Below are 7,082 nucleotides of genomic sequence, written 5' to 3'. Positions count from 1 at the left end.
CAAGGGGTTGCTGATTTTTAAGGATTGTGGCTTTTGTGTCATGAGTGACACCATGATGCCGTGAGGAAAGCTGTAGGGTGAACAAACAATTGGGGGAATAAACAATTACAGTAAACTGCAGAGGTCTGGTATTGTGTTTCAAACCAGCACACACATGCGCCGTGCTTTTTCTTTTTGTAGACTTTACTCATCCTCTGCACTGTCTTTCTCAAATCTTTTCCTTTGCACTGTGTGAAAGTTTGCTCCTTCAGATGTTTAAAGATAAAAGGGTTGCAGAGATCGTGAGCTTTAAAGACACTCGGTGGATTTTACCTGAGGAACAAAAAAAAAGAGTTCTCACACCTCAGCTTTGGAAGCTGCAGCTATAAGAAGGACACGCGGGCACCATGCTGGCGAGGTCGGGATTGATTTAAAGGGAACGTCTCCCTTTCAAGCTTTCTCCACAAACACATGCGAGCACGCACAGGGAATCTACACGCACACACTCTTACGAGTAATCATTCAGCGGAGACGTGTGCAGGTGGCTCAGGAGAAGAGGCAAAGGAGAGAGTCAAAAGCTTGACTTAAATGAGAGGGAATGACCGCTGGCGCTGCTGTAGCGGTGTTGGGGTTTGACAGCAGCCCGAGCAGAGGCCACTTTGACTAATTGGGCTAATTTGGCAGCGAGGGAAGAAAAGGAGTCTCAAAGGACCGAGTGGCTACTCTTTTCATCATCTCCCTCGCCTCGTCTGAACCCACTCTCACTTTCACCAACTCTCCGTCTTTTCCCACTCACCAGCTCACTCGCTTGCTCCCCATTTCACTTTCTCTTTATCTCCCTTTAATAACCGAGCTTCATCTTCCAATCAAGGGATAGATAAGCCATCTGAAGCTACCTGGCTGTCAAAGCCGTCCCCATCCATTTCAAAGAGGCATATGGAAACGGCGCTCACACCAGAGCATGGCCTGCAGTGACGATATGCTGCTCGGGGTATGTAGTTCTTCTAGCTTTGCGCCTATTTATCCTCCTTCAGGTTTTTTTGGTTTTGTTTTTTCCTCCATAACAAAGCTGCCAGCAATGCCCCGCGAGCTCGGTGTTGATTGAAAGATTAGCAGGGCCAAGCCACCAAGTGAAACATGATACACGACAACAACAACAACAAAAAAGAAGCATAGAGAGATGCAAACACATACCCTCCTGGAAAGCAGCACCAAGTCAGAGTACATGCCAAAGAAAAGATAATCTGCTTTGTGAAGGTTCCTCAGGGCAGCGCAAAGACTATTCTCCTCCAATATCAATAAAACATACGGGGAACACATTACAGAGCCGTGTTTTAGTGGTGTAGGTACTCTGAATTTAATGCATTGTGGCTCCTCTTCTGGGTTCTGATGGGACGAATTTGTATTATTTTGCTACCTGACCGTGGAGATGAATGATAGTCTATGTGACATGTTTCCGGAACACTCTCTTCTTCCTCCTGCCTTCCCTCTTCATCCTCAGCCCTTGGCACTGGCAGACTCACTGGTCATCTGCACCAGTGGGATAAGGGGAAGAAGGGTGAGTTTGAGACACAACATATGTTATTCGCTTTTCCAATAGTGTGATGCCTCGCAGGGAAATTTGTGCTATCGCATTATGACACAGAAAATGAAAGAGGCTCCATTGTGCCCCTAAGATGGAGTACGGACAGCCAGAAATAATATCTAGAACGTAGACACTGGGGGCTGGTGACAGCCGGACTGCATGGAGACATCACAAACAATATATCTGACTTCAACTTCAAAAACAATCATGCCAAAGATAGAGAACGATAAAAAAAAACAACACTTGCAAGAATTATGCGTGTGTCTGTTTGGAGTCAAGGAGGGATGGAGAGGAAATTACATATTGAGTTCTTTTGTTCCTCTTTGCTCTTCTGCGTCTGTCATCTCGAATTTGTACGCAGATAAAAGAAAAAAAATCACATATCAATATGAGCGGGAGAATAATAGATGATGTAAGGTTTCGAGATAGGGCTGGAAAATGCCCGGAGCATACATTCCCAGCCCCAGCCAGTCACAGTTTCTGGCAGATTGTCACTGTTTGCTATTCTTAGTGGTCGCTTTTCTAAAAGGCTAAGGAAGATTAGCCCACTTAACAAACAGACGCGTCTGCAGTAGAGCAAATGACTACATTTAAAGCATCAATTAAAAGCGCAGACCTTATACCCAACAACATTCATAAATAAATATGTCGCTAAACGCATCAACCAACTATTGTCAGTCTCTATTCTGTCGTCGCGCTTGTTTTGATCATAAAACAAGAGAAAGTTCAGAGTTGGGGGGGTGGCAGGCTGCCTGTATACTTTAAATTGCAAAGGCCTGCTATAGAACGCAAGTAATCCTCGTATTTTATGCACATATGTAATCAAACAGATATGACATACATGTACAACATGCAGGGTTTTTAGGATAATCGCTCATAATCACTCTTATTTGTGAGAAACATGGGGCGTGGTATGTGTTTACATGTATATATATTTATCCTTGGAATTGTTCACGCTCGTGCATCAGAAAGCTCGACACCCGCACTCTGCATGTAAGCTCATTGTAAGACTGTCACACCCAGAAATTTACAATCACTTAACCGGATATTTCACGATGGTGTATGATCAGAGCGGGGCATTTACATCTCAAAGGTGGAGGTCATACATGCGTGCGACTGTGGGGATAAATGCATGTAAAATTATTAAAAATGTATCTGCAAACAAAAACTGATCTACCTGATGTGTCCTTAACTGTGTAGTCTTTGAATGCAAGATACAGCCCCTACTGGTGTCTTCATGTTAAATAATATGCGCTGAGAGTCATTCACACCCTGCGTATAGCCTATCTGTCATGTGCATGCAGGGCAAAGGTCCTGTGTAGTAGTACCAGGTAATTTTTCTATATTCTGCATAATTATTACTACTGTTCTTGTACAGTGTCTACATGTGACTCTGTATCTAGGTAGCTGTAAAAGAATATAAAAAGTGGAATCTGCGCGACCTCAGAGACACTTTCTAACCCAACACTGAAATAACATGTTTTTACACTAGCAGCAATTGCGCACAGGGAAGGTCAGGAAGGGCTGAGATGCACACAGGAACAACAACACAGAAGAACACGTGTAAACATACAAGCGCAGGAGGTTCAGAAACAGCACGGGTCGTCAACAGCGATCCCAGAGCTGCGCTGCCAGGGTTCTCGTGGCGGGGGATCTGCGGGGTCCGTTCAGTCCTCTGTAACAACGCTACGCTGCCAAAAGTCTTCGTTTAGTGTCACAGCTCTGAATATAGCAATGTGAAACAAGCAGGAGAGAAAGGAGAGGATACAGAGGGATGAAGAGAAGTAAAGAGGGAATGAGAGCAGGTACAGAATAGCTTTAGCCTGATAGGGAATAAGGTAATAAGATGTTTAAATATTACTGAGTTTCCAAAATATGGGATAAATAAAATAGTTATGATTATAATTCTTATTTTTAATTAAAATTTCCAAAGCAAGACAGGCTCTTTTACCATATATCTTTAACTAAAACGCCAAGAAATGAAAAGTCTTGGTGTTGTGTAACGACACACATTACATGTAACTAATGGTTTTCAGGAGCAGGACCGGAGCACGCGTTATATTGCTTCTTTAAATAAAACAAATAATATTCTGCATCGGTTACCAAAAGACTCAGTGTGTTCAAAATTACTTTGAAAAAAGTAACAAAATAAAACACTATGAAGAAGCTTTTTTTAACACAAAGATAAGTATCTATCTTCCAATCGCCCGGGCTGATTTTGGCTCCTGGAAAACTCAAGTATTAGTGCGATTGTCCTGTGCAGAAGAGATAAGGAGGGATCTGGAGTCAAAATTTGGCTGCAGCTCATCAATAAAAGGAGTCAAAAAGTCAGGAATAACAGCACAGAGAGCAAAGTGTTAATGGGAGACATTTCAGGAAAGTGAGGAAAAGGTTGCACACTTTATCACAGTTTATCAGACTAAATTAATGTGAGTGATACTTTTTTTTAACGGCTAACAATATTTTGTTTCATAGCAAGCCTCTCATAGACAGAGAAAAAAAAACATAAGCATAATACTGCTCCCTTTTTAGTAAGAGAACATAACCTGGAGTCTCTTTGAAAGGCCTCTGCACTAACATCACTAGCAACACACACACACTGAGTGAAGGATGCAGCTGAGCTGACACAGGCAGGTCTGGGTCACTCCCTCGCCCGGCTCCGCAGAAACGAAAGGGGCAGATTTGATTGGCTGTGACAGATCCTTGACGTGTAATTGCTCTAATCACTTGACGGCTCCCGACCGGAACCCCCTCTTCTATACCCTAATCTTCCTCACTCCCCCTGTTTGCTTGCTGGTCGGCGCAGCAGCATCACCAGGGTGTGAGCGGATAACTTTGCTGCCTTTCTGTGTTGACACTTATACACAAACGTCTCTAGTTAGCATGATCTCTTGGAGGAGGGTGCAAAGAAGGGTTCCCCTGTCACTCTATTTTTCCTTCTCTGTCCATCATCTTTTTCAGTCATGACGCCAGTTGAAAGCTTCATCTTAAGGTGAATCCCTACCACGTTTTCCTCCATGGCTAAGATAATCTACTCTAGATCCCGCAAAGCTTGCACAGCACTACAGCAGCCTCTGTCTGTGGCTCTGTGTTGAGATTCAGCACCTTTACCCGCTCTCTCTCTCTCCTTCAGCCATTTCAGAGGCGAGAACAGAGAGAGAAGCAATGAGACAGAGAGAAAGAGAGCGGTAAATGTGCCAGAGAAGCAGGACGACAGCCGATAACGCTAGATGGACCAAAAGAGGGTGGGCTGACTGTCACAGGGAAAAGGGGGCTGTCTAGATATCTAACCACCCCCTAATCCAAGGACTGCCACCCCCACACCTCCATGCACACCCACCCAGACCCACCCTCCTCAGAAAAAGAGACCATCAATTAGGGGCAGTGGGTTTCGTCCCCTAGCCCGCCCGCCGCTCCGTTGAGCTGCTGCTTAAACGGCTGCGGAGGAGCTGGAAGAGCAAAAAGGAGGAGGAAAGTAGCTATAGGTAGGTCTCTCGCTGTCAGCTCCACTCATAGGTAGCACTGCATTCATGGCCCTTAATTATATGTGGGTTGTCAGCACTGGTAGAAAATCCAGCCAGTGAGGAAGCAAGAGAGAAAGAGAGAGAGAGAGACTGGGCCACAGGAGAGTATAGTTAGTTAGATTGGCGAGCAAGTGATGAGACAGAGATGACAGGCAGGCTACCCGTCCTGCGACGACTCCTTTATCTACCCGATCGCCCCCTCACTCCATCCTAAGCTCGAATTGACTGGGAAGGTGAGGTGGAGCCTCCCTGCTCCGTCTTTCGGGGTAATGATGGGTGCTGTCTCGGTCATTTAGCATTCCCCTTCAAAACAGAAGAGCCCCAAAAACGAAATCGATATAATGCATCGCCATTGCAGTCCTTTTCTCAGATGATTTGTGTGCACTTAGTCACGGCCACTGCACACATCGTCTGGTTGTCTTCAGACAGGTCGTGGTGGATTTTTCTGGTCCAGTATTGCTTTATTGCTTCTAAAACACATGAAGGTTACTCTTATTATTGCTAGTTACTCTCTTACCCATCTCACTTCAACACAGGATGATATTTGAGTCGCAGAGCGGTGGTGGTGTTATTAGGCTGATGCTAACAAGACTGCCAATCTGGTTAACAACCAAAAGCAGGGTAGCTTAAAGGAGACTGTATTGTCAAGGATAGACAGCTGTGATCTAAATAATAATCTTATCTATATCCAGTTGGTGTTTTTATTGTACTATAATTACATCGGTAAATGAGACATTAGACCCTTTCTTTTTTGAATGAAAAACAAACATGGTCAAGAGTTGAATGCACACTTCTTCCTGTCCATAATCAGTCAAAGGCTAAACCGTATTACCTGCAAATAGTAAGTGTAATAAAAGACAGCTTTAACTCTATTTGACGCTGACCAATAAACAGGACATCCTGGTTATTAAGTGTCTGTAGGAAGTGAATATATATCCGCAGAGATAAACATCGAGACTCTTTGGCTATAAGTGGATAATGCGGATAGGAAATTAGAAGAGACAGAGGCCCTGAATGCATATGTGTTTATGTTTTTAAGCTGTCTGGACCCCTCAGGGTTGCCCACAAACAGTCCTCAAGTTATTCCTACTATGTACAGTACGAGTCACAGCATAACTTGCATAGCATGATCTAAATGCAGCACCGTAGTGAGGCTGTGTAGTACACTATCAGTAAAATCAAGAAAGAAATACCTTAAGAAGTTAAAGTAGAGAAGTCCCATCATATCGGTTTGGCTTGGATTTATGCTGTTTCCTCACCGCTCTATGAAAAGAATACGGTGCTGCTTGCAGCACCAGTGAAAGGTCCACAGAGTTCATTTTCCTTTGCACAAAGAAGCTACTGCAGATGTTTAAATAAAATGAAAAAATGTTACTTGTTGAAAACAATTTCTTTCCTGCCAAGCATGAACTGAAAAAAGACCACTCTGCCTTTTCCTTTACATAGAAGCCTATACAGCCAGGAGGCCATTAGCATACATTAGCATGAAGACCGAAAGTAGTTGCTTGGGTCACCAACACGTCCAAAGCTTGATAATTAATGTGTTGTAGTGTAGAAATACAAGGCACTGGTGGGTGTATTTTTAGATTTATAACATTTCTGTTAAATTGTCTTTATTATATTTATATATTTTATTTTGATAGCTCGATAGCTTGATAGCTTTCCCGTCAGTAAGCTAATCGACTGCTAGCTTGTTTCAGTTTGGCGTACACAGACGTAGAAGAGGGAGCCCATTAATGTTCTCATGGCTCTAAAAGGGTACAAGAAGTTCCCAAAATCTCTAACTAACATTATTAACTGGTGATAGTTTCTATCTGTTCTTCTTTATTTATTCTGTCCAGATTCTGTACGCCATTCCTGTGTGGGACCTCCTACGCTGCTATCAAAAATAGCCTCTGCTGGTATTTTTAGTGACATAGACTAAAGAGTTGCTCCTGCAATGCTTCCAAAAGGTGTTGAAGTTCATTTGGTGAAACTGATTCCTTGTCTTGAGC

The 7,082-nt window shown here is 43.4% G+C and overlaps 1 long non-coding RNA gene across 1 annotated transcript; it reads right to left on the bottom strand.

Annotated features, from left to right (window-relative positions):
• Nucleotides 1–1,322: 1,322 nt before the first annotated feature.
• LOC120441997 lies at nucleotides 1,323–6,477 on the bottom strand. Its single transcript, XR_005614443.1, has 3 exons — nucleotides 6,282–6,477; nucleotides 3,138–3,286; nucleotides 1,323–1,509 (listed from the first exon to the last, which is right to left on the bottom strand). It is a non-coding gene; the product is annotated as an uncharacterized LOC120441997 (long non-coding RNA).
• Between the last annotated feature and the right edge of the window lie 605 nt (nucleotides 6,478–7,082).

The sequence above is a fragment of the Oreochromis aureus genome, linkage group 9, assembly GCF_013358895.1.
Source record: "Oreochromis aureus strain Israel breed Guangdong linkage group 9, ZZ_aureus, whole genome shotgun sequence".
In the NCBI taxonomy this organism is placed as follows: domain Eukaryota; kingdom Metazoa; phylum Chordata; class Actinopteri; order Cichliformes; family Cichlidae; genus Oreochromis; species Oreochromis aureus.
The sequence above is the reverse complement of the archived record's forward strand: the minus strand, read 5'-3'. Positions and strand labels throughout refer to the sequence as shown.